Here is a 20,437-nt window from a genome sequence, read left to right on the forward strand (position 1 = left end):
CTAAATAAAATATGCACGTATTTTGAACATTTAATACATAATATTATTAATAAAAAGCTGAGAGCAGTGAACATTGAACATAGGGTTGCTAAATTAACCCATTAAAATAAATATTCCCAATTGATGGCCATTTTGGCTGGTTTCTTGCCACTGTGCGGAGCTTTCTTTTGTCGCCAGCAGCGCTGGTTGCATTCATTTGCAAAAGAATCGTTGCACATCGCGGTCGCTTACGCTGTTGACAGCTTTGCTTGTTCTTCTTCACATCGCATTTTTTGTCGTCGCATTTTACTTGTTCCTGTACTTGCGATTTGCATTGACACACGCATCCATACGAATGTATTTGTGTACTTGTGCTTGTATTTATTTCGTCTGTTGAAGTGTGCGCGAATAATTTCTTGTTTCACGGTTTTTTGCGGTTTTCGCGTCGTCATTGCGCCTCCCCGCATCGCGTCGTCGTCCTCCGTTACATTGCCGTTGGGCCATTGTCCATTGTTGCCGTTTTGTTGTTGTTGTTGCCGTTGGCTTTGTTTGGGGCTCGTTTTACGCTCTTCTTCAGTTCATCAATTTGCATTGCAGGTGCGTTGTACTTTTGCGATCACTCCGCATGTGGGCGGCGTATTTTCCAGCACTGGTAAGCATCCCAAATGCCCCTCTTGCCAACACAGTTCACTACCAGCAGATGATTAAATTCATTGCCTTCGATTACAACACTCACACACAAGCAGACAAACACACAGACACACACACACATTCAAACATGCAAAGGCACGTAGCAAAAGTTGACGGCAAGTGCGCGGCTGTATTTACAACAATTGCAATAGGTGACTGGGCGGGTGAGAGTGAGACGCCATGAGAGCCCAGGGAGAGCAGCGCACAAGTAAGGCGTGCAAGGCATGAGTGTGAGCAAACAGATGAGAATTGCAATACACACACACGCACATACAAGCGCAAAGGCGGCCGGCACTTCCCCTATACGTAAACTTATTTCGCCGTTGCACTCGTCGTCGTCGCAGCGCTGCGCTGCATATGCGTTTATGTATGTATGTGTGTGTGTGTGTGTGTGTAAGAGAGAATGTAATTGTCTGATTGTTCCCTATGTAAGTGCATTTGTATATATATGTGTGGATCCCACTTGGAACGGCGGCGATTTCATTTGCTTTTATTACCATTTTTGGTGGCTGTGCTGCCTGCGTTGGCGTCTCCTCCTCGTTTTGGGGTCTCCGTTGTAGTGTAGTTTCTGCTTTTGCAAATACACAACGAGCCCGAACAACGAACGACGCCAAACGAAGCGTTGACTTTGATCGGCATCGGCTTTTTGTGCAGCCGAAGCGTTGACTTTGATCGGCTTTTTTTGTGCAGCGGCAAAAAATTAAAAAAAAATATGGCAACGTTTGGAGAAAAAGTTCTCTACCCTTTTGTCAGTGTGGAGCGCGACTTTGAAATGTACGGCAATGTAAGCGGGAGCAACGGTAACACTGTAACACGGCAATTCAATGAGTCAATAGTAAATTTAAAAAAATTATAAATACATATGAAATTATAAAGAAAAAACTTCAAGTGCAATACAAAAATTTAATGGAAAAAAAACAACACGAAAAGAACTAATTCTTCATTTGCAAACATTTAATGACAAAAAGCGTGACACATATGTATGTGTGTAAAAGGCATTAGCAAAATGCAAAAATTAAAAAAACAACCCAAGACAAAACTTTCATGGCAGTAAAACGCATTTTTTTCCGCATTGACGATGACCTACGACAAAGGAAATGAAGTCATACCAATACACAGAAAGACGGCAAGCAGCGCAGCGCAACTCGCACACAGCAACACAGGCACACGTTCAAGTGTAGCTAGGCAAAGCGAAAAAAATATGCGCTGCTTTCCTCGACCCTACCAACAAGATAGCGTCAGCAATGGAAAAGCAACGAGAACAACAACAAATGCAGTTGGCAGTTGGCGTCGACGTCAGCGTCGAAGTCTGTGTCGGCTTCAACATCGACGTTCACATCGTGTGCTTTCTTGCAGTGCGCATGCACATGCACACGCATACGTTTGCAATAGGCTCTCTCACACACACACACGCAGCTAGTGCAGTATGCCTATTGCATTGGTGTTGGTGCGCTTTGTTCGTTTCGTCGGTGCAAAAAATAAATTAAATAGCGAAAAAATAAAATAAAAGGGGGAAAAACTTGGGAAATAATTCTAAAAATATATGCTAAATAAATACGATCAGTTTAGATATGCAGAATGAATAAGAATGCATATATAATATATATTTTTATTAAAATTCGCAAGCGTGTGTGTGTGTGTGTGTGTAAAAAAAGGACAGACATCGAGTGCTTTTGCATTTAATAATATAATTCAAATGTATATATAAAAATAAGTATATGAAAAATCAGCGTATTCATATATATGTATTACATTAATTTTTTGTATATACTTTTCAAAATGCGCGTCATGCTCAAACGACAGTTGAATGCACTCAAAGCTTCTGCTGCTGCTGATAATGAAAGAAAGTTAAATTATAAATTGTGTGCACATATTGTATAAAAAGATTAATGTACTGTTTAATAATGTTTTCCGCATTTTCAATGCTGTAATTTATGCATTTATTTCTTGTGATAAAAAGCCCACAAGAACTCCATTGGGCATTTAGTTCCTTGAATTATGAGTCACTTTTAAATAACAAATTCCTGGCTTGCAAATGACCTTGAATTGCACTAATAGACAACAACTAACACACACACACACACACATACACACGCACGTATGAACAGTGGGAAATTGAACACGGGATACACATCAATTTAATAGCTTCCAATTACTCATCATCGCTTTTTTGCTATAAAGTTATCAAATCCAACAACTGCCACACACACACACAACAAATTACATAAACAATAAAACTAAAAAAAAAAAAATAAATAAGCAACAACGAAAAACTAGCTCGGAAATTTGAAACTGCGCACGCGTTGCAATTTTCAAGACCAAAAACCTCGCAGCAACAACAACATCAACAACCAAGTACAATAACAACAACAACAATTGCATAGTAAAAGCACAACAATAACAACGAAAAAATAAAGTCAAAGTGAACTGAAAGGCAGAAAGGGATAGCAGCTGTTTTGACTGCCGGCATCGTCTAAGGACAACGGTTCAAGTGCAAGGAGGATGCAGGACACCGACACCGACCGAAAGCTGCGGAGTGCAACAACTCCCGACGATGAAACAACGTGTGGTGAGTATGCCAAAGAGCCACAGTGAACTCTCGCTAGCAGCAATAGCTCAGCTTGAAGATAGTTTGCGGATATTCTACTTTATTTGCGTCCAACTTAAAAAATAGAAAATGTTTATGGAAGGAACAAAAATACATTTTTGTGGGAAACTATTAGGAATTGAAGGCATTTAATTTTTTTCTTATTCTATTTTAATTCTATTTTTATTATATTCTTATTTTATTCTTTTTCTATTCTTATTTATATTCTATTATTATTTTATTCCTATTATATTAATATTATGGGATTTTAATTCTATTCTTATTCTATTCATATTTTATTTTTATACTGTTCTTATTTTATTCATATTCTATTATTATTTTAGTTTTATTCTATTCTACTCTTATTCTATTCTTATTATATTCGTATTTTTTCTTATTATATTCATATTCTTTTCATATTTTATTCTTATTCTACTCTTAGTCTATTTTTATTAAAGTCTTCTTATTATTCTTATCCTTATATTTTCTTTTTCTTCTTATTCTTTTTCTTCTCAATCTACAAACACGTTCTCCCGTATTTATTTTATTTTTTATAGTAACCATGCATTGGAATGTTGTTCTTTCTTAACTTAAACTAAATATAAAGTATTTTATTTTTATTCTATTCTTATCTTATTCATATTCTATTATTATTTTATTCTTGATCTATTTTTATTATATTTTCTATATTTATTATTCTACTCTTATTCTATTCTTATTATTCTTATCCATCTTTTTTCTTTTTCTTCTCACTCTACAAACACGTTCTCCTGTATTCTTATATTTTTTAATTTTATTTTATTTTTAATGTTGTTCCTTCTTAACTTAAACTAAATATAAAGTATTGTTTAATCTTTACTAGAAGCAGTTTTAATGCGCTTTCGCTCTCTTACTTTTTCTCTCTCTCTCTCTCTTGCTATGGAACCCACACTGCATTGCGTATACGCGGTGTGGTGAATAAAACACTTACGACTTTAAGCGTCACTTGAATCGGGCTGCAACTATTTTTAGTCTACAGTTCGCCCTTGAACCAACGCATTTGGCTGTGTGGTGCAACAACCCACACTTGTGGCAAATATTATCCAGAGTCCGCTCTACGATTCCCAGACACCGTCGGAGACAGAGACATGGACACAGAGTAATCTCACAGCTGGAAACCAGTTGTTGTTGTTGTTGGTTGCTTGCTTAGTTGGTTGGTTCGCTTGGTTAGCTGCATATGTCAAAGCAGTCAAGCATTGATGCCTCACTCACGTCTCTCTCTCTCTCTCTCTCTCTCTCTCTCTCTCTCTGACTGTCTCTGTCTCGCTGACATGTGTCCGAATGTCCTTGCTTAGTGAACTCTGCAGCTACATTGACATTGATTTTTATCAACCAGCCACTCTAATGGAGCGTGGGTGTCTTTTTTTATGTGGTTTCCAATTGCAGCTTTGCCTCAGCTGTCAGCTGCATTCACTCTTATGTCATGCAATTCGTCATTCTCTCTCTCTCTCTCTCTCTCCAACTAGGGAAGCCGCCAACTTAATTGTTTACAATAATCTTGTATAAATAAACTGCAATACGATTATGAACTCACTTGAAAACTAGTTAAATTGAAAACGCTTTTCTTTCTGTCTCAAGTTTCTTTTCGATTTTAAAAGTTTTAACAAACGATTATTGCAAGCTATTATCATTTGTTGTAATTGCAACTACAATTAGGATTTCCAATTATCTTTGATTGTAAATTAAATGATGTTAGCGCAGTAAACTTTAAATGGATTTCGAATTTGCCGTCGGTAAAAAAGCAAACAGAGTAGGAAAGGTTTTTTGATATGCCTGAATAGTTCAAATATGTCAAAGGAAGTGTTTAATACAATTTAATTTTGAGGTTCTAGACAAGCTGAAAATTGATCAAATGTTCAAATCGAATTAAATAAAATTGGTTTTATATATTTCAACAGTTTAAAACTGCAATTAGTTCAGACAATTTTTGCTTCAACTTGAATAGAATACATTTTGATATGATCTCAATAGCAGCTAATAAAATGTGTGAATAATGCTGAGATTGTAATAGATTTATGGGAAAATGAGTATAGAAAATAATTGTGAAATAATTAAAGATCTTTAAAATAGATTTCGTGTAGCAAAGTTCTAGGAAATCTTTCAAAATGCAAATAAAAATGATCGAAACGTAAATTGAGTTTCAACTGTTGTCACAACTGATGCGTATGAATGGCAAATTAATTGAAAAATTACAAAGAAAGGTAACAATAGCTGTAATAATAATAACAGCAGCAACAATTGATAGTGAAGCAAACAAAAGACAACGCGAAATTGAATTGCAAGCGAGCGATGAGAGATGAGAGAAATGCGAATGCACTACGGAGCAGAGCGAAGCAGAGACTGCAACTAAACAGATACAAAAATACAGATACAGATACAGATAAAGATACAACTACAGCTATATAGAGTTCTCTATCTGTGTCTTGTCTGTGTCTGTATTCGCATTTTTCTGTTTCATTCTATACCACATCCATTCGTCTGTCTAGTTGTCTTTGGTGTGTGTATCTATCGAATGCATTTTACGCTTTAAAAGGAATTTTGTAGTTTATGGATGCAGCGAGAGAGAGAGTCGATAAAAAGTGCCTCTACCTCTCTGTGTAGTTGTTCTCTGTAGAGTCGCTGTCTCGTTGTCTCTATGACTGTACTCGGAGAGAACATCATCAGTTGCTGGTTGCTGTTTGCTGTTGCTGTCGACATGGCAACGACGTCATCGTAGCCATTTGCTCAAGAATATCATGAGCCAAAGGCAGAAGAAAACGAAGACGAAGACGATGGCGAAAAACTACAAAGAAAAAAGGCAGCAAAAGAAAACTTGCAGCAGCGACACAAACAATGCAGCCGCACAGAGACGTTGCACGTAGCTAGATAGTGAGTCAAGTCGGTGACTTGGGCGCTTTGTTGTGTATCCCACAGATACGTTTTTTTGCCTCCTCTTTTCTCTATTCTTTTCCTCATTCTCTGTGCTTTTAAATCTGGCTTCGCTTAAGCGTCTTATCGCACAATTCAAGCGATGATGGACAACAGGCAACATATTTCAATTAAAACTTGCTTTTGCAACACACACACACAAAAATTACGCATACGCCACGTTATTAGCGATTAAATGCTATTGACATGAATGGTTTTATTTATATTTTCGAAATATGCCAGGCTCTATTCTCTCTTCTCTTCAATTAGTTGACCATAAATTGCGAGCACTTTGCAAATTGCGTATACGCCGTGTTTGTCTGTGTGTGTGCACTTTTCACATTTCCGGCTTGTCATCAATAAACCAGGCACACACATCATGCCCATCTACTGACCACTCAATGCCCATTAGCTGCACTTTGCACTCACTCGATGTCATCTACTCTGGTCGGATATCTTTGTTCGCTTTTTTGGCCCCTACGACTTATGGCTCAGTGGTCACGTGGTCGCTTGACTGACTTCTGGACATGTGGATTTGGCAAAACTCGCTATTATCTCTGAGGCACCTGAGGCACAGATAACTGTAACTGTTTCTAAGAGGGGGAGAATTATGCAAAAAGAGGGCGAGGGCGAGGGAAACGCAGCGTTTTCAGAGCGTAACCGAAACGGGACGCTGTCTTAATGTTTGACTTTGTTGGGTCATGACTAAGCTTAGATATGCAAGCAAGCACACAGAAAGAGAGGGCAGACAGAGAGAAAGAGAGAGAGAGAGAAGTGTATGCAGTTTTGCCCATAAATTTGCCTACTGCAAATGCATTGTAATGAATGTCATCCGTTCATTTAAATTATGTCATAGCGACATGCTGACTATATTCTGACACACATTCGTACACACACACATACACACACACTCTCAGCTAGACAGTCAGACATTTAGCAAAGCCAAGCAACAACTGCGCCTCATTAGTAATGGCAAACTGACCCCTTCCCCTCTCTCTGTCTCTCTCTCTCTTTAACGAATCGCTCGCTTTGTTTCCGTTCTATTCAAATGCAACACCCTACAATAGCCGCACCCCTTTCCCTATTCCCCCTACCCCTTCACCCCCACCTACTTTGCCACCCGCACAAAGCCCAACTCTTGGCTGACCAATAAAAACCGAGAGATGTTTTGCTTGACAACTGTTTATAGCTATTTCTCGTTTTACTGCCAAGCCTTGTTGGTTGTTGGGCCTTGCTTATGATTTATGCCAAAGTCGGTGCCAAAGGCTAACGTTGGCTTAATTTATATTCCATTTAATCATATGTAATTTATATTATTCAAATTTATTTAAGACGGTTGTAGTTTAATACAAACTCTCCATTCTAATTTCTCTACTGTTTCACTTCATGTATTCATTATTATAGTTTTTCTTTGTAATTTTATATTTTTGAGAATTACATTTTACATTTTTTTTTATTTTACATTATGTATATATTTTTATTTTTTTTTGTTTTGATTTTTTATTTATAAAATGGTAATTCTTTTTGAAATGTTAATTCTAATTGTTCCATCATTTAATTTTAATGTTTTGTATTTATAAAATATATTATTATTTTGTTGAAATCGTTTCTTTTCATTCTATTATCTCTACATTTTCACTTTATGCCTTTAGTTTTGTAATTTTGTACTTTAAAAATTAATTTTTTTTCTCAAATTTTGTAATTTTCCGTTTTTTACTTTATGTATTTATTTATAAATATTATGATCTTTTTATTTTGTATTTATAAAAATGTTATTCTTTTAAATGATATTTTTAACTGACTTTAATTAAAAGTATTCTAAAAAAAAAATAATAATCTATTTTATTTGTATTACATTATTTATAAAAATTTTGTTATTTTAGTATAGAATTATTTTATTTAAAGTTTATTAAAAATAATATTTAAAAAAAAATTGAAGTGTTTATTTTTGCATATAAATAAAATTATAGATTATTGTTTTTATTTAAAAAAAATTATATTATTTCAGTATTCAATTCATTTCTCTATTTTCTTTTTTCTTTATCGTAATTTTTTGCATTTATTATTTTTTTTTTCCAAAGTTCAATTCTTTTTTTCTACATAATTACTTTCTCTACACATTTATTTAAGTTTAAAGTCAAGTTTTATTATTTATTTTGCTATTGAATAATGGTTCGCACTTCCTTATTTATTTCACTATTTAATGACCCATTCAATATACCTTTTAGCGAACTTCCACTGTACGTAATGTAGTTAATGTTAATGAAATAATTGAATTGGTTCTAGGAATTTGAGCGAATGAGAAAGTTGAAGTATCGCCAGATGTGGCAACCACATAAACAAGTTGCTCGTTTCGATCTCTTTCTATTGGTTGCTCTCTTCCAACCTCGTTCTCTCTCCCTCTCCCTCTCTCTTCGACTTTGACGCTCTCTTCTTACTATTCTATTTCTTTCTACTTATGCAAAATGGCTGTCGAATATTCGCCTCGTTCTGTGACACATAGTTAAATATTTGTTTCTACATTCTGTTGCTAAGGCAACGCAGCAGCTTTTTGCTTTTTGCATTTGTGGTTGTTGTTGTTGCTTTTATTGTTTTTCTCATTAATTTCAATTTGCTATTTAAATAGTTTGCCGCATATTGTGCGCCATTTTATTGTCTTCCCGTTTGTCAATTCTCGCCATTTGCCAGTTTGTCAATATACACATCTTTTTTGTTCTCTCTTATTACACTTGAAAAGTGTTGCCAGTTTTTTTCTATAATTGAAATTGTATCGCTGTGCTCATTAGATAGTCACCATTTTATAATTTATAGATCCTAATTGCTGCAAAAAATAATAAAAAAAAATTGCAACAAGCTCGCAATTAAAATGCGGCATATAATAAAGACAATTTAGAGCTACATATCCAAATGGTTTTAGCTTTAAAGAGTTGTTTTTCATTTTAGTAATTGATGTCTGCAGCTAGTTTTATTATTCTGCCGACCGGAAGTGAATGCTGTAAAAAATGTGCATTTTATAGAGGAACTCCTTCAGCTTTGAAAAGTTGTAAATGGATTCTGAGCTTCACTAAAATAATATATATATAAATATAAAAGATAGAGCTGTTATTTAAGATATATACAATAATAACTTCAGTATTTATGGTTCCTGTTGCGATTTAATAAATATCTTAGAAATTATTTAAGAAATACTTTTGTATGGCAAATAACGGCTACTGCAATCGGGTCTTAATTGCTTTGGCTAACAATCTGGTATATTTTAACCTCTATGGTATAATTTGAATATAGTACATTATCGGTATATCAAATGCGTCAGTCGGTATTGATTTTTTGTGTTGATTAGATTGAAATAATATAATATTTTAGAAGTTATTTAAGGAATACTTTTATATTGCAAATAATGCCTATTCAAATCGAGTCTTAATTGCTTTGGCTAACAATTTGGTATATTTTACCTCTTTTGGTATATTTATATACCAAATATGACATTTGGTATTAATACTTTGGGGCTTATCTTAAGCTCGATATTCTTACCACCACAATAATGATTCAATTGGAATTTGGAGTTCTTTGGGGAAAGTATGCAATCCATATAATTATGTGCTATCAATTGCCAGAATTTCATTTCAAATTCGCAGCACGCATTCCGGATAAGTTGTCTTATAATAATCGTGCAACATAAGCCGGCAATCATGCCACCACCATGCCACATCGGCAAATCCCATAAAAATCAACAGATTTTTGTCTTTAAATTGCACACAAATTATATGCCTTGAGGTTGCTGCAGCTTTTTGCTCCCTTCTTCTTTTGCCCTCTGCTGTTAGCTGCATAACGGTAAAGCTAATTTATGCCACGGGCAACCTAAGAGAGAGGTGAGGGAGACTTTTCTCTAAAGCGCAAGGCGGAAGTTGCTGCTGTCGCTGTTCAAAAGAAGCCAATTGAATGCACCAACAACAATAAGAAGAAGCAGAAGAAGAAGAAGCGGGAGAGAGCATTGAACAAGTGGCAGATTGCAAGTTGCAGTTTACAGGTTGCAAGTTGCAAGTTGCAAGTTTTGTGTGGATTCCTCACGGTGAAAGGGGCAAGTAGCAAGTGGCTGGCTGCCTGACTGACGAGGTTAACCGTTGGCTTTGTCCAATTTTCGGACTGCACTTGTTGGTCAGCATTTAAGCGCTTAAACAGCGCAACATGGCTAAAAAAGGCCAGCTGCAGTTGGCAGCCTCGATGCCTGCGGCGAATTGTGAATTGCTCTGCTCACTGTCGATGGGATAACCGGTTTCAGTTATTGCTTTCTTCTTGCTGTGTTCTTCTTTTATTTCGGGGTAACACGCGGCGTCTGCGTAATTAGATTTGCGTTTGCTTTCCATGCTCACTAATTGGACTAAGGCTGCAGCTCATTGCACTCGCGACAGGGTGAAGCTAAAATACTAGAGTTTGAGCTTAAGTTCTACCAGAAGTGTTATAACTTAAAAATACCCTGTAAGCGAATGGAATGTGGAGTATGAAAGCCATAACATTTTGAATGGAACTAGATAATTGCTTAAACTAGAAAGTCCATATTTTAATTATATTTTTAGAAATATTTCCTATGTTCTTTTTAGTTAACATATAATACTAATGTTTCCAGATATATTATAATTATTATTTGGTGACATCTTTTTAATAGCAATTGAAAGAAAGAAATTATTTATCATCGACCTTAAATTTGATTTATTTACTTTCATAGAAAAAATACTTTTTTCTATGTCTGCTATACTATCGATAGTAAAAATACTTTTAAATTATAATTAGTAGTGTATAACTAAATATTGATATATATTAATATAGCTTTAATAAGTCTAAAAACAATACTTCAGATTGTTGCTATACTATCGATAGTAAAAACGATGAAAACCACAATTTACACCATATGACTACAAAATGATGTATTAGGAAATATTTACTGCATTATCGATAGTAAAATCGTCGCTTTTCTATCGTTACCTTTCTATTGCTTTTATCCGTTTTAATCTCTATTAATGATGAGGTATAATGAGCAACCATAAAGTGAGTTTCAAGTTGAGGCGAAACAGAATTATTTGTCTATGGACAGGAATTGCGAATGACTTCGATGAAAGTACTTAAAAGAACTTTACTATCGACAGTAAAATCATTGCTTTTCTATCGTTGACTTTCTATTGCTTTCATCCGTTTAAACCACTATTTACAGGGTATAATTAGCAACCATAAAGTGAGTTTCGCTTTGAGGCAACATAAAATTATTTGTCTATGGACAGAAATTCCGAGTCACTTCGATAAAAGTACTTAAAAGTATTGCACTATCGCTAAATATAATTTATATAAAACCTTTGCTTTTCTATCGTTGACTTTCACCCGTTTAAATCACTTTACAGGGTATAACGAGCAATTATAAAATGTGTTTCGTCTTGAGGCAACACAGATTTATTTGTCTATGGACAGGAATCGCGAGACGCTTCGATAATGATGGAATTCTGGTTTAACAACAGCAGCGTTCAGTGATCCTCAAATGACATTGTCTGTCCGTCGGTTGCGTCTGCCGCATTTCGTGTTCGTGTTCGTGTTGCACTGCCCTGCAGGGGTGCCACAGAGAGTTCTTTTTTCTTGTTGTACTTCTGCTGCACGATGACGTTGCAGTTTTGTTACTGTTGCTGTTGATGTGTTTTTTTTGCAACGTCAATAAACGAGTTTTGCGGCCTGTGCTTACGCCTTAAGCCTCAAGCCATGCGAACTGCCCAAGCCACGCTCTATTGGAGTCGCGAACGTGCAACTGAGGGGGTGTGTCAAGGGGGGGAAAGGGGGTGTGTGTGTGTGTGCATCAAGTTTGAGTTTGGGCTCGACTTTGGTTCGTTCGTCTACCTTGTGTTGTGTTGTGTTTCGTCTCTTGCTTTCCTTTATTTAGCGTTGCCATGTTGCATAGGATTTTGAACCCGTTTTGTCGTCATGTCACCCCCTCCGCTCTCGCTCCCCCTCTCTCTCACTCACTCTCTCGTTAACGGTTGCACTCCATGTGGCGCGTCCATAACCTAACCTAACTTTTTTTTGTAGCCTCAAAGCCGGAGATGAAAATAGCGTGCGGCAAACGCTTTGTTAGTCGCTTTTTTGTTGTTTTTTCTGTTGCTGTTTCCCCTTTTTCTTGTTGGTGTTGCTGTTGCTGTGTTTTTTCTACTCCCTCTTTATTTTCTGGGATTTGTGTTCTTTTGTGCTGCATATTAAACGTTTAATACTCTAACCCGTTTGAACGTTTCGTTTCGTTTCAGTTTGTTTATTTTATCCCTGACCTTTTTTGTAGCTATGAAAAGATAACACAAATCGCTGTTGTTGTTTTTTCAAGCTTTATTGTATTCACAATTAAGTGAGTGTTAATTGTTTAATTGGCCGGTATTTGCAATGAAAAAATCAACAATTTATCGCGCTTGTCATACAGAAGGAATTCTGTAATTTGATTTGCGTCATTTTAATTGCATTTGCTGTTAATTGAATTTCAAAATATAGTGTAAAAAATTAAAAATCGTACATAACTTTTTCTGCATTGAAATAAATGCATGTGGTGGATCTACAATAATAATTTAAATAAATAAATAGAGGGAATTTAATTTATGAAAAAAAAATTTATTTATTATAAAAATATAATTATTTAATTATATTTTAGAATGTAAATAAGTTAACATTCATTTAGAATTTCAATCATGTGTGAAGCTTTGACTAATAAGAAAGAGATGACGATTTAGCGATGATGATTTACTAGCCACCATATTGTGTGAAAGCGAGACAACTATACTCCTATGCAGATATAAATTAGCTGTACAAATAGTCTGTTTTAATATCTACAAAACATTTTCATATATTTTAGAATTTCTATTAGAGGTAAAGCTTAAATTAGTCTGACAGAGATAACTATATATAAAGCATACTGTATCAGAGCGAGTCAGCTATACTCCTTGAGCAGTCATAAATTAGCTAGATAATAAGCGTCGAAAGTATTAAGAAATTGTTCGACTATGTCTTAAAGTTTGTTGGCAACAAACTCGTGCTTTTTATTAGCCAACTTTTCGCACAGTTGACGACAGTTCTCGCTGTCTTTTGAGTGAGGTATTCTCTCTCCTAATGGAAATAATTGCATATTTTTACATAATTTATGACTACGCACGCACACACACATGTGGAACACCCACACGCAGTCATAATTCACAGGGACAAGACGAGCCTCAAGAGCCTTGCAAGATGTACTTGCCTCTTGCGAGTTTGGCATGCCAAGTAATTTGTGGCACATGTGGGTGTCAGTCTCAGTATTTGAGCGAAGCCAGCGTAAAATGCAATCAACAACAATGAAAAATTACACACAGCAGCGGCATAAAAGAGAGCTTGCGTATTTCCTGTGTGTGAATGAAAAGCAGCAACAACAACAACCAGCAACCAAAAACAAACGAGTGCAAAATTCAATTTGCAAATATTCTGCAGAATGCAAATGCAAAACACAAAGTGCAAAGAGACAACACTCGCACACTGTGCAGCTTGCCGAAGAGAGCGCAAGCTTAACGACCGCACAGGGGAAAGCTTTTTGGCGTTCTTTCGCTCTCTCTCTCTCTGTCGATTTGCGGTTGGCGCTCTTGATGCGACTCTCTTTGCGATGTCTGCTGCTAACGTCGCGTCGTCGCTGCACGTTGCGTGTCATTGACCTTTGAAATTGCATTGCATGTGGCTTCGCCGCTTATGTGTTGCTGTCGCTGCTTCTGTAGCCGTTGCCGTCGCTGCCATTTGTTCTGCTTTGCTTTTGCTACGTCATTCTACGTTATTTCGCATTGACTCCCCGCCCAGCCCCATACGCTGTCTGCGTCTGTGTCTGCCTTCCTTTTTGCTGTGACTTCGTCATCAAGCTCTTCTCCACTCCACTCTACACAAACACACGCACTCGTGTGTTTGTTTGTGTGTGTGTGTGCTCGGCATAACATGAAATTATATTAAGGCAGCTAAAGTACAAAAACCAGCGCTGCTTATCTGCCGCCCTCCACCTCCCACTCCCCCCTCGATTGCTGCTGTGACTGCTTCTCCATTGTGTCTTGCAAGTTATTTTAATATCTTCGTTGCTGCGCTTTCAATATCTTGCGATTTTTTTTCACTGGTGCTTGTTGCTGCTGCTATTGCTTTTGTTGTTGTTGTTTCTTTGGCTGGCCCTTTCGATTAAATGAATCGACGTCGCCACTAATCGGCCGATAGAGGGCGCCGCCATAATACGGCAAGGCAATTGCATTGGACGGGCGGACGGCTGGGCCTGAGATTCACAAAGTCGCATTGTCTGCAGAGCGCAACAGAAAACAGCAACGGCAAAAAGCAAAAGCAATGCTGAAAGAAGTTCATTGAACGTCGCCCCGCAGACAGACATAAAGCAAACTCAATAAACGAACGCACAGCGCAAATAAACAGCAGCCAATAAGAAAACGAATGAGCAGATACAAATCGCAATCGGGCAAAAGATGCAAAGACAGAAACGCAACGCAAGTCGCAGCAGAAACAGAAACAGAAAGACAGACAACAGCAACAGACAGAAACAAAAGGCAGCAAAAAGGAAAAAAAAAAACAAGAAGTAATTCTAGTAGTCTTAGTGTACTCACACACACACGCACACAAGCTTATATGATATTCCGATTGATAATCAGAGTTGTCGATGTGCCATTAAACCGATTCGATAAAACAGGTGTGCATAATAATTAAAAATGCATGTAAAACAAATCGATCAAACTAGTCGAAAGCTTTAAGTTGCCTATCGATATTGCTTATCGATCAAAATTGCGAACAATATGCATGCAGCTCGTTAGGATTTCAAAAGTACAATATTAACAACACAAAATACTTACACACAATAAAGTATAAAGAGATATTTTTTTGAGTTGGCTGTGCATTATGATTTAATTGCATAAAAGGCCGGGGCGACAATATTGTGCAATTTGCAAGCAACAAAAGAGCAGTCACAACAAGGCAAGTGGACTGGTCACACTCGGACACAGACAACAGGCACGTAGAAGGGAGTGGGGGTGCATAAAAAGGAGCAGTCGAATACGTTTGTGTGCTGAACAAAAGAACGAACGAGCGAAGAGAGTGGGGAAGCGAGCAAGCAGGCAAGCAAGCGTAGCCATGACGCGGCAACAACCATGACCCACACCAACAAGCAGGAAGCGAAACGACAAACGACAAAATAAACGCCAAAACAACTTTGCCAAAAAAACAGCACAAGCAGCAGCAGCAACTGTAATAAAAATACATCGCAGCGCTGTCGCCGACGCTGAGGTGGAGAGAGACAGAGAGAGAGCAAGTTTGGTTGTGAGAGAGGACATGTGTGCGTGTGTGTGAGAGTGAGGTAGAGTGTAGCGTTTACTCGCTTCAACGCCAAATTTCAATTACAATTACCAACACTGTTGCGACGACGACGACGACAAGAGTGCCGAAAGAAGCGAATGGACAGATTATAAAGCGGGGGTTGTGGAGGCGTGGCAATGCAGCTTAGCGTGAATGAAGCACAAACTACTTCGCATACTCCACACTACAAGCAGCAGAAGAAGTAGCCGAAAAAATGCGACACACACACACGTTAAGAGAGAATCATAAACATTTACATACATACTACATGTGAAAATACAAACATACACACACACATAGGTACATACATACATACACACACACATACTCATGACTATTAAAAATGGCTGCTAACATGGCTGCGAACATGAAGGCAGTGCAACAGACAGAGACGCAACACACACACACACAGACACACATACACTTGCATATAGCTCCAGCATTTAAATCGGAGCAGCAACAGCAGCAGAAGTCGAGGCAGCGACAGAAGCAGAACCAGCAGCAGCAGCAGCTCCACGAATGAAGTTGCAAAGCAGAACGCGCAAAGGTTAATCAACTCTGCATTTGGCTTTGCCAACAAACTTCCCAACTTCGCCACTCGATTTTTCAAATGGCAGAAGAGTCGCCTCCGTCATCATCGTTGTCGTTGACGTCGTCGTCGTCGTCGTGGTCTCTTCGTCGCACCGCGCAGCAGAGGCAGAGGCAGCAACAACAGCACCATTTTGTTGTCTGTGGCTCCACAAGCAAGAAAGGAGTTGGCAGCACACACACACACACACACATACAAACAAAAATCAAGAGCAACAGCAACCACAATAACAACAACAACTACGGCCAATGCCATCTAATTGAATTGCTTGCATGTGACGCTCATCTCACTGCATCTATGTATGTCTGTCTCTGTGTGTGCGTGTGTGTGTTAGTGTGCAGCTCCCATGACAATGGCATTGAAAGAGCAGAGCGCAAGCAAATTGCAAAAACTTTACCAACAGAGTGCAGAATGCGAGTCACAAAAGAGAGCGAAAGAGCGAGAGAGCAACGACTGCAGACTGCAATTGGCTTAAGAGAGCGCAATTGCAAATGGCGTATTGCATAATTTTGTGCAGCAGAGCCTCGTGTAGGTGCCAGAGTCTGCCTATATTAGTGTGAGAGTGTATGTGTGTTTGTGTGCTTGTGTTTGTGGCATTGGCTTTTTATGCGGAGGCGCTTTTGGCCTTGGTTCTTTTTTGTTTTTTGGTGTTGAAGAACCAGAATATTTCTCGAGGGATTTAATACGTTGACACCTGAAAGCCAGAGGCAAGGCTAGAAGCACTGATATTTCATTGTTAAAGCTACGTTATAATTTAAACTAAATATTGTAAACAGTTTTAAAACATTCTTAAATAGAAATATATACAATTAATTTAGTTGCAAAAAATATATATTTTTTTATTGTTATTTTTGTATTATTAATTGAGTTGAACTTAAGGTTTATTAGGTTTGGAATTTATTTTAAATTTTTTTACAATATAATATTGTTTACATTTTTTTTTGTAAATTAAATACATGTTTATGAAATTATATTTTTTTTTACTTTTTTTTTCTTCTATAAAAGTTGACAAACTCTTCGGTTGTAGAAGAACATTCTCAAATGAAATCCTCATGCTCGCCTTGAAAACAGTTTGAGATTATAAATCTATAAAGATATATCAAAATTGCAATGCTTCCTGCTTTGTTATTTGCATTTAACATTTAATTGTCTGTTGTCTGCTTTAAAATTGAGTGGCCTCAATCATGCAACACACAAAAAGCAGCTGTAAATACACGAATTAAGCAAACTACTTACATATTTAAATGGCCAACACACAAGCACACCGACACAAAGAGACCAACACACACACACATCCACAGAGATGTGGTAAATATGAAAATTAATAGCCAAGAGTTTATTATGCATGCAAACATTTCCACATCATTGCGCACCCGCTGTCGAATGAAAATAATGGTTGATTAATGTGCAGTTAAATGAATTTCGATATTATTTGTGCACAACCAACGCTGCGGATAAGTAATATTGCAAATCCCCCCAAAAACGTAGAAAACAAAATTATAATTACACAGACAGACTGAAATATGCAAATGATGCCGCTGCTCGGGCAAAAGACAAGAGATTGCTGCACCTGAGTGGAAAAGCCGGCTTACATGGCGTATGCTTAATGTGTGTAGTTTACATTTGCTTATTTTGTGTTTTGTTTTGTTTGGTTGTTTGGGTGGCCAGGAAAAGTCTTATCAAATGCTGGCCACAAATGAATACATTGTGAGAACTATGAGCAAAAGCACTCGACCAAAATCCGAAAATAATTGCAGCTTACCGAATGCAAAAGTTTTTAAGCTGCTGGTTCCGAAAATAAAACAAAAAGAAGTTCAATGCGGGCCACCAGCAAGAGCAAAACACAAACAAAAAGTAAACAAATGCAGGCGAAGAGCGCGCGCTGGCAAAAGAGAGAGCGCACAATCGAAGTGAAGAGAGCGGCACTTAAAGAGAGCTTTGACTGCGGCTGCAGGGGAAATGCCAAAGCAAAGCTCTCGCTGCTGCCGTCGCTGTCGCAGTCGACGTCGGCTGAGCTGTTACCGGTTTTTTTGCGCGACGTCAGCATAAGTAGGAAGGAAACCAGAAAGCACACACATGTGTTTGTGTGTGTGTGTGTGTGTGACGTCGCTGCCCGTTTTGTTGTCTGTGTGAAAATGTTGAGGCAGGTCCTGGCCAAAATAGGTACAGCCAACGAACTGCGCTCAGACAGACGTCGCGTGAGTGTGTGTGTGTTTGTGTGTGTGTGAGTGTGAGTGGTGCTACCACCAAAGAAACATGTGGCAGTGGCAAGCCAATGGGTGAAGACGCAGCCAGAGCATTTTGGCAGCGTCTCTCTGCCACTACAAATATGAGCAACATATAGCCAAAACATACGATAGATACACACACACACACACACACACACACACACTAACATGCAATCAGCTGCAGCTGCAGCGACTGCGACTGCGACGCTGGCAGCGCGTCTGCCAGCAGCGACTGCGCTGCCGAGGGGCCGCTCAGTGGCATTTGAGTTTCAGTTTTGTTGTTTCGAGCATTTGCCGTTCAGGAAGCGCAACGCCAAGTTGCCCAAAGAAGCAAAACTAAAGCTAAAGGCTAAAGCTACCAATACACACACAAATACAAACACATATACGTATATATATAGGTGCACACACACACACACACTCTTATATAGTGACTATAACTATGTCTATAACCGTTAGTTTTTGCCATTTTTGTCGTGTCTGAAACGATGAGCAGATTTTCCATGTTTTCCTTTTTGTGTTGTTGTTCTTGTTGTTGTTTATGTTGGCTATGAATATGTAATGCACTTTTTTTTCGCTGCGTCTTTGTTGCAAATTGAATTGGAACTTGCAACAGCAGACAAATCTATTGAGGATTAAGGTGAAGGTAAACTAAATTCCCATAGATTTCAAGCACAGCTTCAAGCAATTCTAATTACCAAAAAACAAACTTAATTAAAAACAGTTTTCTATTTTCATTGCAGGTCGCAGCACAATTCCATCTGATAGAGGAACATGCAATGGAAACGCAACAAAAGGATTAGATTTTATTTGCAAATTAAACTCGATAAATATCAGCACTAACATCATGCTTTTTTCTATTCTCAGGAAACTCAAGGAATTTCACAACAATGCATAATCAAAAAACGAAAAAAAGGGGAAGGAAAAGCTGCAAAGGACAAGGATACAAATCAATATGCAATTGTAATCCAATTAAAGAAATGGTGCATACTCACATATGGACCATTAACAGAAACCCGTAAATCCGAACTTGTGCTGTTTTATATCTGTTACAAGACCGGCATTATGGGAGTCTGTCAATGCAAACAACTGGTTTTTGGCAACAACACAAAGAGTTCTTAACTAAACAAATGAGACACAAGCTCAGATAAACTAAAGCACAATAACTACGTAATGAGAAATTTAAATGTGATAAACGAGAATATAAATTCAGCTGGAAACTCGGAAATAAAATAAAAATAATTAAACATTCATCTTCATAAAACATAAATAAAATAATACGCAAAAATAAAACACTACAACATTTGAAAGCAATTTTAAAATTTATGTCAAACTCATGGAAAATATAAAATAAAGACAAAATAATCTATAAATCCTATTAAACAAGGAAATAAAGTCAATTATAAATAACACCTATAAAAATATAAAATAATTGTTACAAACTATATAGAAAGTTAAAATAAAATACCAATACAAAATCAAAAACAAATAATACATTAAAAAAGTTATTTAATATCATAATAAAACACCAATGTAAAATAGAAATAAATAAGATAATAAAAAAGATTTAATATTATAAAAGCTTTAAGCTTTGTTCAAATAATCATCGACATGCCATACAAATGATGTTAAATAACAAAATACTATAATAATCATAAACATATATTATGAATGCGTAATATAAACTCTGAAAATATTAAATAACTGTTTGAAATTTATAAATATTATACAAAAAATGTTCGAAAATAAACCAATAAAAAATATAAACAAAAAATTATATTATCTTCATATCAAATACAAATTAAGTTCCGTGAAATTTATGTTCTATTTTATTTGATAACCAGTCACAAAAAATATTTCTTTGTTGATAAACAAATAACACAATAATATATCTATTAAATTATTGTATCCAATCGAAAAATTGCTTCATAAAAATATAAACGTATTTATTTTTTTTGTTGCATTCAATGTTTACTCATCCTTTTATTTGCCCATCCCGAAAATCAAAACCAAAACCCACATAAGCATAAACCAAAACCAAAACAGAAA

The 20,437-nt window shown here is 36.9% G+C and overlaps 1 long non-coding RNA gene across 1 annotated transcript; it reads left to right on the forward strand.

Moving 5' to 3' along the window:
• The first annotated feature begins 207 nt into the window (after positions 1-207).
• On the forward strand, positions 208-19,696 carry LOC132798297 (uncharacterized). Its single transcript, XR_009633925.1, has 3 exons — positions 208-1,504; positions 2,851-3,238; positions 19,132-19,696. It is a non-coding gene; the product is annotated as an uncharacterized LOC132798297 (long non-coding RNA).
• The last annotated feature ends 741 nt before the right edge of the window (positions 19,697-20,437 follow it).

Source organism: Drosophila nasuta, chromosome 2L (genome assembly GCF_023558535.2).
Source record: "Drosophila nasuta strain 15112-1781.00 chromosome 2L, ASM2355853v1, whole genome shotgun sequence".
NCBI lineage: Eukaryota > Metazoa > Arthropoda > Insecta > Diptera > Drosophilidae > Drosophila > Drosophila nasuta.